Genomic DNA, 9,816 nt, shown 5'->3' on the forward strand with positions numbered 1-9,816 from the left:
GGATCAGCTCCTTGCTGCCCTCTGTGACCACATGTAAAAGCCTATTTTTTTAAAAGGACATAGAGATCAACCAAAGGACTTCTATGCCAGCATATAGGCCTAACCAATGGACACGGACAACACGGGGCTGAGAGCATGAGTTCCCTCCCCCCACCAAGAGGGGGCAATGTGGGGATATGGACACATATGTAATAACTTAATCGACTGTGGTGGCTGGTAAGCAAGGAGGCATGGAGGAGTGCGCTTGCCTCTGCGGCTTGGACTCTTCGCGGGGATGTGGGTGTCCTCCGGAGCGCTAGGGCCCGGCTGAGATGGCAAAGGCCGAGGGCAAGCGGTGTCCTCAGAAGAGCCAGGGCCCTGCTGAGAAGGCAGCGGCCGAGGGCAAGCGGGCCCCAGCAGAAAAGCAGCACTAGGCGGACGCCGCAGCGGGGTGCTGGGTGGGGAGTTGAAGAATCACGAGCCCCAGGCCGCCCCCTCACTGCTCGCTGCAGGACCTGCAGGTGGAGATGCTGGTGGTTATCTGTGCCTCTCTCCCCGTCACCGACCTGGCCAGCCTGGCCCAGGTCTGCACCAAATTCCGCCGCACCCTGCACATGGACAACATCTGGAGACAGCGCTGCTGGGAGGAGTTTGGCGTTTGTGAAACCTTGCAGAATCTGGAGGCAGTAGGCACGTCTTACCGAGAAGTCTATGCGAAGCTGTTCCACCAAGACAGACACATTTTGGGTTTGTGGGGGCGAGATATTGAGCTCTATAAAACACTGCTGTATGTAGCGGTGGACGTCTTAGGCATTACTGGTTGGACGTACAGGCCTGGTCTTAACACCCATGTGGACGGCCCAATGCAATTCAAGCCCGTGTTCCGAATCCGCCTGACGGAGCGGAAATCAGCCACGGTGGAGTGCATGGAAGGCCGCCACCGCAGGCCCCACAGCCGCCACCTGCAGATTCGGAAGGACAGGCTCACCAGCCAGTGCCAGAAGAGAGATCACTGAAGGGATTCACCCACGCGGCTTAGGGAGGAATGCGGGACGGTGGGCGCTGATATGGAATGTCACAGTGCAGCATCAATGCCGGACCTACCGCCGCCTCTACCTCCCGCCCAGCCACCCTGCCCACCTCATCAGGCCAGGCCTCTTCCAAGGCAAATGCGATCGTATCGCTTGGGCCTCACGATTTTCATGCTCAGCTTCCACGGGAAGTGTGCCAGGCTCACGCACAGCACGGGAATCGCATTCCATATATTAGAGATCCACCTCATGCGCCGCATCCAGCAGCGAGATGGCGAAATCTTCCGCGACTTCCAGGAGCTCTCCCGCGTGGTCCGGGAGATGGAGGAGCACGTGCTCCAGGAGCAGCAGCAGCAGCAAGAAGACGGGACCGAGGAAAGCGAGGGCCATGGCTGGCAGAGCCCTGCCCAGCCCAGCGTCGGGGAGTCCGGGGCTGCAGCTCCAGAGGAGCAGCCTGTCCCGTTTGTTCTGCCTGTGGGCGTGAGCCCAAGGGACCAGAACTACCCCCGGACCTGCAGGATGTGTTTCTATGGCATGGAAACTGTTCCTGTATGTCCCTCACACTGGCGCTACCCTGGAGTCGTCATCCTGTTCGATGAGAACCACTTGGGGTTCATCGATCTGGAGGAGAAATCCTTCATCCTGTTTGGCAGAGTCCAGAACACCTTCCAGAATGTGGAGGCAGCATCCCTGTAGACCTTCCTGGGGATGCTCAAGAACATTCACCCCCGACCACGTTTACCACCCGAGAGGATATCTGATGTTTAGAGAGAGTGGGGGAGAGAGGGAAAGAAAGAAAGAATCGATGTGAGAGAAACACATCAGTTGGTTGCCTCCTGCCCAAGCCTGGAACAGGGCCAGGCTAGGTAGGGGCCAGCAATCGAGGTTGAAATAAACCTTAAACCAGTGGTTCTCAACCTTCCTAATGCTGCGACCCTTCAATACAGTGCCTCATGTTGCGGTGACCCCCAATTTCATTGTTACAACTTGAACATAATAAAAGCATAGTGATAAATCACACAAAAAAATAATAACTTAATCAATAAAAATATTTTAAAAATAAAAGAAAAAGAAAAAGTACATAGCACAGCAGTCAGGATACAGAATATCTGAACAACACTAGCAGCCAACTGACCCTGATATTTACGGAACAACCATCGAATGGGCACAGCCAGCAGCACCGCCCTCCTCCTTCCCTCAGTCCTGTCAACCACCACCAAGATGGCCAGTGTCCCAGGGAGGCAACACCTGCCCCCGCGGACGGCAGTGGCTGAGAATTGCTGGTCTGAGCTGCAGCTGAGCGAGGGAATATGGTCACCCAGGAATCACTGATCAATGACCAGGACACGGCTGTGATCCCGGAGGCTCCCTCGGGCAGGCGGGGGCGCCAGGGGGACATGCGCTCTGCAGGGCCTACCTGCGTGGCCCTGGAGGGCCTCACGGTGTTGGCGATGTTAGACTGGAGTTCTCCCTCCAGCTCTTCCTTTTGGCTGTTGGCCTTGTCCTGGGTGAGTTGGGTCCCCAACTCTTCCAGCTGCAGAGCCAAAGACCCAGCCCATGCCACAGTCAGGTCACAGAGTGAACTTGGCTTGAGAGCAAACCCCAAACCTGTCACCCCACGGGACACCTGGCCACCGGCTTGCCCGTCTATTCCGGACACCGCCCACCGTTACCTCTTTCCGGAGCTGCTGGTTCTCCTCCTGCAGCGTCTTTACTGTGCCCTGGAGGGCATGGGTATTCTCCTCCAAATCAGTGATCCGCGTGCAGGCTGAAGAGCAAAGTGGAGTCAGAGCCCAGCTTCCAGGGCCTCCACTTCCCCTCTCTGACTCTGGCCCCGAGAGGACCATCCCCCCAGACGGCCACCCCCCCACCCCGAGGCCAAGGTGTGAGGGCCGGGGATGGTCAGCTGGGTGTCGTACACAAGGTGCTGCCGCTGTTGGTTGTGGCCCCTGTGCTGGCTCACCTGGGGGCCGGTAGGGGAGCCATCCAGACCTTAAGAAGAAGGCAGGTGACCGTGGAGAGGCCAAAGCAGAAGTTCCAGACGTTGGAACTTCTGGAACCACTTTTTACCGAGTTCTAACCTGACTGTCTAGTCAAGGATTTCAGAGACTCACAGAGACGGCAAAGACATGGCATGGTCCGGGCCAGCCGTCAGAGTGGGGGGGTCTGGGTGGCTCAGCTGGGAGTGGAGGCACGGTCATTGACCAGTATGCCTGCGGGGGGTAGCGGATCTGGGGCGCGTGTGTCGAGGACTTGCCACCCGTGGGTGAGGTCCTTCGGGAGGAGAGGTCATTGAGCAGTCTCTGCCCAGGGAGACAGAGTGCAGACTGCAGCCATCTGCCCGAGGAGGACATGAATGGAGGAAATCAGCCCAGGCCTCTGTTATAATGCAGGTGAGTGAGCACTGGGGAAGCTCCTGCCATCCAGAGCTTTCAATCCCCCACGGACAGATCTAAGACAGCCTCTGGGGTCAGCGTGCTGTCATCTGGAAGCTCCCGGGACTGCCCACACGGGCGCTGAGAAATCTGAATCTACTTACTTGTAGTTCATGTCCTGACTTTGAGGCTGCCAGGCCCCTCATGTTCCCCTTGGGGAGAATGGCAATGAAACGGTCCCAAATGGCCCCTGAATCACACCCTACTGACTTGGCCTGAGGGTGGGCTGAGCCAGGAGATTCAGAGCCAAGGGCTCAGCTCCCTGGGTGAGGGAGAAGCCACAGCCAGGCTGGCTCCCCGGCGCCAGGGGCTGCTGCCTACCTTCTAGCAGCAGCTCCGGCTCCCAGCTCTGGTGGGCGGGCTGGTTCCTCCTCTGGACCTGTTCAGCCTCGAGGGCCATGATGTCCCCCAGCAGCTCCTCAAGGAACTGCTGGGGGATGTGTCCACGATCCTAGTGCAGGAAGAGGGGTGGGGTGAGGATGCGCACCATGGAACCCGCTGGCCTGCCCCGCCCCAGGGCAGCTACCCTCATTCCCCAGGATGAAGGGCCTCCATGCACCTGCTCGCTTCCTAGAGCTCAGCTGCACAGAAGGGACTCCAACACAGGGTCCTGCTGGGAGACCTACAGCCACTAAAAGACATGCTGACCCCGTGGTAGGTGATGAAGACCCATGAGGCCTCTGTGGTGTCTGAGCAAAGTGACGCACAGCACAGGGCTGTAAAGCAGGTGACAGGAGGACGGGCGGCTCTCAGGCCCCTTAGCTGGTTTACCATGTCTTGGAAAGGCCGTAGCGACTCCCAAATCACAGCTCGACCCACATCCTAGTTGCCAGCAGAAACCCTTATTGCCAGTCACCCACCTACATCCATCCTTACAGAAAGCAACACAGCAGTCAGGCCCTATCCGTTTGTTTGTTTTGTTTTTTTTTTAACAACCTATAGAATAAAAGCCTAATATGCTAAGTGTCCGGTCATCCATTCAACCAATGAAAGCATAATACACGAATGATATGCTAAGGCCACTCAACAGCTTGCTATGACGTGCACTGACCACTGGGTGGCAGACGCTGCAACTGGCAGGTTGGCTTGCTGCTGGGGTCTGGCTGATTGGGGCTGAACTAGACAGGCCTGACATGCCCTGGGGCCCTCCCAGGGTCCCTCCCCACTAGCCAACCTCCTGTGTCCCTCCCCGCCCTCATCATATACCAGTGGAGTCCCACTGCCTCGCCTATGCCCTCTCGCAATCTGGGACTCCTCAGGGGCTGTCAGAGAGCCAGTTTCAGCCGAATTCCCATAGGCCAGGCCAAGGGATCCCAATTGGTAGAAGGGAAGCCGTGGACCTGCCGCCAGTGGACACGGTTCTGGTCAAAGCCTGGCAGCGGGAAAGGTTTGCTCACAGACTCGGGAGTCACCTGGACACCGTCTCTCTGCCCATCCCCGGCCCTGCGCCAGGTGCCCTCTGTCCTTGCACAGTCACTCCTCACAAGAGCCCTGAGGGGGAGGCAGGGACAGTCCCTTCTCACACAGGAAGAGGCTCTGCACTCACTGACTCTACGACCACCGACTCTTCTTACTCCAACTCTTCACACCGACTCTTCACACACTGACAATTCACACCGACTCCGCACCACCAACTCCGCACCACCAACTCCCCACCCACCGACTCCTCACCCTCCAACTCCACGCCCACCAACTCCACGCCCACCGACCTCACACCTAACATTCCACTGTCTCCATGGCTCCCCAACCAAACTGCTCTAGGCCAAGCATTCTAAACGGCTCTGCCAGAGGCTCATGCCCCATGCCAACTGCTTTAGGAATACACAAAAATTAGGACACTCTCCCCATCAAGATTAAGATCTATCTGGCACATAAAATATAAAGAAACATAAAGGTTATGTTTATAGATCCTATACCATTATCAATGGAAATTAACCACTTCATTCTGATATGTCTGTCTATGTTTCAAAAAATTATTTTTTCCCATCAGCCACATTACAGAAATTTGATTCGTTCCTTTCAGGGAACTACACAATCATTTTATTTTGTGAAGTCTTACCTACAGAGCCCAGCTCGGAAATCTCACCATCGACTGTCAATAGTTCATACGTAAGACCCCTCAAGTCCACCAGTCAATTGCCTAAAAAACAATTTGACAGACCACTCACTAATGTGTAGTTGATAAGAAAAATGAACAAAGTAAAGCTATATATTTGAGAAATATTTTATATACATATATATTTTTAAAAATATATATTTTATTGATTTTTTACAGAGAGGAAGGGAGAGGGATAGAGAGTTAGAATCATTGATGAGAGAGAAGCATCGATCAGCTGCATCCTGCACACTCCCCACTGGGGATGTGCCCACAACCAAGGTACATGCTCTTGACCAGAATCAAACCTGGGTCCCTTCAATCCCCAGGTCAGCCCTCTATCCAGTGAGCCAAACTGGCTAGGGCTATACTTTATATATTTTTAAAAAATATATCTTTATTGAGTTCCGAGGGGAAAGGAGAGATAGCGAGAGAGAAACATCAATGATGAGAGAGAAGCATTGATCAATTGCCTCCTGCACGCCCCATAATGGGGATCAAGCCCCCAACCAGGGCATATGCCCTGACTGGGTATATAATGGTGACCTCCTGGTCGTAGTGATACACTCAATCACTGAGCCGTGCCGGCCGGACTGGAAAATATTTTAACAAAAGGACTTTGTACATAGCTTTCAGTGCAAGGAGTACTAAATTAGCACATGCAAGAAAGACATTTAGAGAACAAATATACAGGCACCCTCAGAACAGAATTTAAACATTTAGGCTGCCAATCAATTATTTCTAAACTAGTAATGGTTTACTTGGGTGAATTAAAAAACTCATTCTTAATTTAAGACAAATTTAAATTGTTTAAAGTAGATGAAATCTTTGGACTTAGATTGGGGGTGGGGGGAGAGTACTGATTAGCATTTCGATTCATTATCCAGCTCCAATGACTGTTATAAAATTACTGAAAGTGAATCTGGACAAGCAATGGGTCTGGGCTGCTGGTCACTCCTTGAGCCAATGAGCAGAGACAGGGTTGAGATCATTTATTCCATGAATGCAGCAGAAGGAGAGAGCAGCAGGTAACCCAGAAATGTCTGCTCTACCCCCTGTCCCCCTCCCCCAATAAGCCAGCTGCTTATCTTGGGTAGAAGGACAAAGATCCCACGGGAAAGCAGACATTTCAGGCCTGGGAAAGTAGGAAGGTATAGTGGTTACAGGTTACAGGCAACTCGGCCTGGGTGTTGGCAGAGGCCGGGTGGCTCCGGGACCAGATTACAGGCAACGAGGATGCTGATCTAGGCCTTTCTCAGAAAGGAGGGTGGCCTGCATTCCCTTGTTAGCTCCCATGTCCCAGGGCGGACAACTCTCCACCAGATCAGAACGTGCTTTCCCTCATTAGAACAGAACAATCATGCTTAACAGAGCACCATTCATATTCCTTGTAATCATAGCGAGTCCCCAGCAGTCTATTCCTGCCCCGAACAAAAGAATAAAACTGAAAAAAATCCCACCTAAAGGGGTTACTTTTTCATAACTATCTCAATCAATTCCTCGTACAGAAGCTATTCCATAAATCTAACCGCCTTCATTTGTGGGCAGCATGATGAGATTTCAATTCATGTCCAACGAAATGTGATCTAACCTGGAAACAAATTTATAGATGCAGTGACCTGAAGTGAGAACACAGCGGATAACATATACTTTAAGGAATCTTGAGATAATGAAAATTATTTATCATTATGCAAATCAAGATTTCAAGAACAGTTGAATTGATGAGCTTATGCCAAAGGGATATAAACTGGATGATAAAATTTCAAACTCTCTGCTCCCCGTTTTCAGGGCCAACATTTTAGAGAAACGATGCAAAATTTATGAACCTAGTGCTATTTTTAAGGAAAATACATAAGAATGACACAGAAAACAGGATGAGGCCGACTGAAACCACAAAAGAGTGAGCACAAGCCTGGCACAGTGATGAGCACATTGCACACATTGCATCTCATTCACTCAACTCAAAGTCATCAAGGTGTTCCATGAACTCCCATGGACTGAGCTGTATTTTGGACCACGGATATGCACAAAGGTTAGGAGTCACAGAAAGTTTTCTTTCCTAAAAATTGGTCCACGACCTGGCCGGTGTGGATCAGTTTGCTGGAGCATCATTCTCTACACGGAAAGGCTGTGGGTTCAATTCCCGGTCAGGGCACATACCTAGGTTGGGCGTTCAGTCCCCAGTGGGAGTGTGTATGAGAGGCAACCAACTGATGCTTTTCTCTCACATCAATGATTCTCTCTCTCAAATCAATAAGCACATCCTTGCCATAGGATTTAAAGAAAAAGTGGGTTTCATTAGGTATTAGAAATTCATTCTCAAATTTTCAGTTATCAATTCTTAGCAACTTCTCCAATAGTTTCAAAGATTACCTTGAAGCTAACTAAACCAGCAATACCATTCTTTTCTTTATACAAGCAGGTTTACCAGCACCCGAGCCTTGTCAGCCTGGTCCAGTGGTTGAGTGTCAACCTATGAACCAGAACCAGGCAGTTATGGTTGGCTTCCAGGTTGGGGCCCATGTCCCAGTTGTGGCCTCCATCCCCAATACGGGGTTTCCAGGAGAGAGCCAATCTATGGTTCTCATCATTGGCGTTTCTCTTTCGCGCTCTGTCTCCAGTTTTCTGTGAAGTCAATAAAAGTATATATAAAATAAGAATTCTCCTCAGAAAAATGAATAAAGAAGTAAGGGTAGAGGACGCCCTGACTGGAGAGGGCGGTGGGTCTCTGCTGTGGTCCCACGTAAACATACCTGGGGAGGTTACATAGACAAGCCCCTCTTCTGCTCGGCTAACGCCTCCGGTCCTGGTGGGCCCTCTTCCAAAGTGGTCAGAAGGTCTATGGTGATTCTGCTGCACAGCCGAGTCCAGCACCACCGGCTAAGTGTGGGGGATGCTGATCTCACAGGGACACACTGCACACGGGCCCCTCACAGGGTCTCACCGCAGAAACACAGCTGCCATTCGATCCCTCGCAACTCTTGCTGACCAGGCCGGGCACCCGACTCGCGGCTCCAACTACCTCCCAGCCTTCCACGGTGGGTCCACGTCCACAGGGCACTCACTTCCCCTCTTAACCATTTCCTCAGTTTCTCCACAGGCTCAGGCTCACATCCCGGAATCCTCTGCATGCCACTGCTCTTCAGAACCAACATCGTTTCCAGCACACAGCGAACCTTAAAAACATAAAGAAAAGAAAGAGAGAGCCATCCATTTCAAATGGTCATCACTTCAACTTGGGAAGAAACAAACCAACTCTGCACGTGGCCACCACTGCTGATAAACCCGATGGTCGCAGGCAGACCATCCCCACTCCAGCCTCTGCAGCCTTTTAACATGACCCGGCACCGGACTCCCGCCAGACCTCCACCGGGGCCTGGACCACTACCCACAGAGCTCCCCTTCCCTCTCCTGCTCCCCTCCACCCCCCTCCTCCCACTGGCTCTCCCCCCTCCCTGCACTCCTCCCTCCTGGCCCTGGGCTCTGAGCCACCCCTCCTCTCCACGACATTGCCCAATCCTTCCCCACCCCTGGCCTGTACACTCTTTAACTTTTCAACTGGAAAGAATGTCACACTGAGAGAAAAGTCGCAAGCACAATTCAGAGACCTCCCAGAGAGCCCTGTCTGAGATTCCTCCAAGTATTCACTTTTCAGTGAGAGCATTCACACAGCATCACACCCACCCATGCACAGTGTCCACTGCGTATGTTAAGGGCTGTGCGTCCTCAGAGGGCTCAGACCACAGCACATCCCAGTGAGCATTTCAGATTTCAGGATGGTCCCGTCCTCCCTTCTGAGCCTGTGTCTCCTGCATGTAGTGCTGTCCACTAAAGGCCCAGCTGAGAACATGGGCTGACCCCGCCTTCCCTCCCAGCCATTCTCCGCCTGGTCAGTTCCAACTCCCACACCCTCTCCCACACCCACATCCACTACCACAGAGCTAATCCTCCCACCACCGTCTCTGACCCCTGAAGGGGGTCTTCCTGCCTGACCACCTCCGTCTTCTACGTTGTAGCCAGGGTGACCATTGGCACGAACCCTTCCCAGTCCATTTTCCCACTCAGAACCCTACAGGTGCCTCCAGGATCAACGCCCAAGTCCTTGCAACGGCCTCTGCCCTGCTCCCCTGTGGGCCCCACACGCACCCTCTCCCGGCTCCTCACACATCCCTCGGGGTCCCCCCCCCCCTCCCCTATCTCTGATCTGCACAAAAGGAAAAGAGGCAGGAGCTCTGCTCAGCCCTGTGTTCTACAAGGGGAAACTGAGGCTTGGAAG

The sequence above is a fragment of the Myotis nattereri genome (assembly GCF_964212035.1).
Source record: "Myotis nattereri genome assembly, chromosome: 10".
NCBI classification, from domain to species: domain Eukaryota; kingdom Metazoa; phylum Chordata; class Mammalia; order Chiroptera; family Vespertilionidae; genus Myotis; species Myotis nattereri.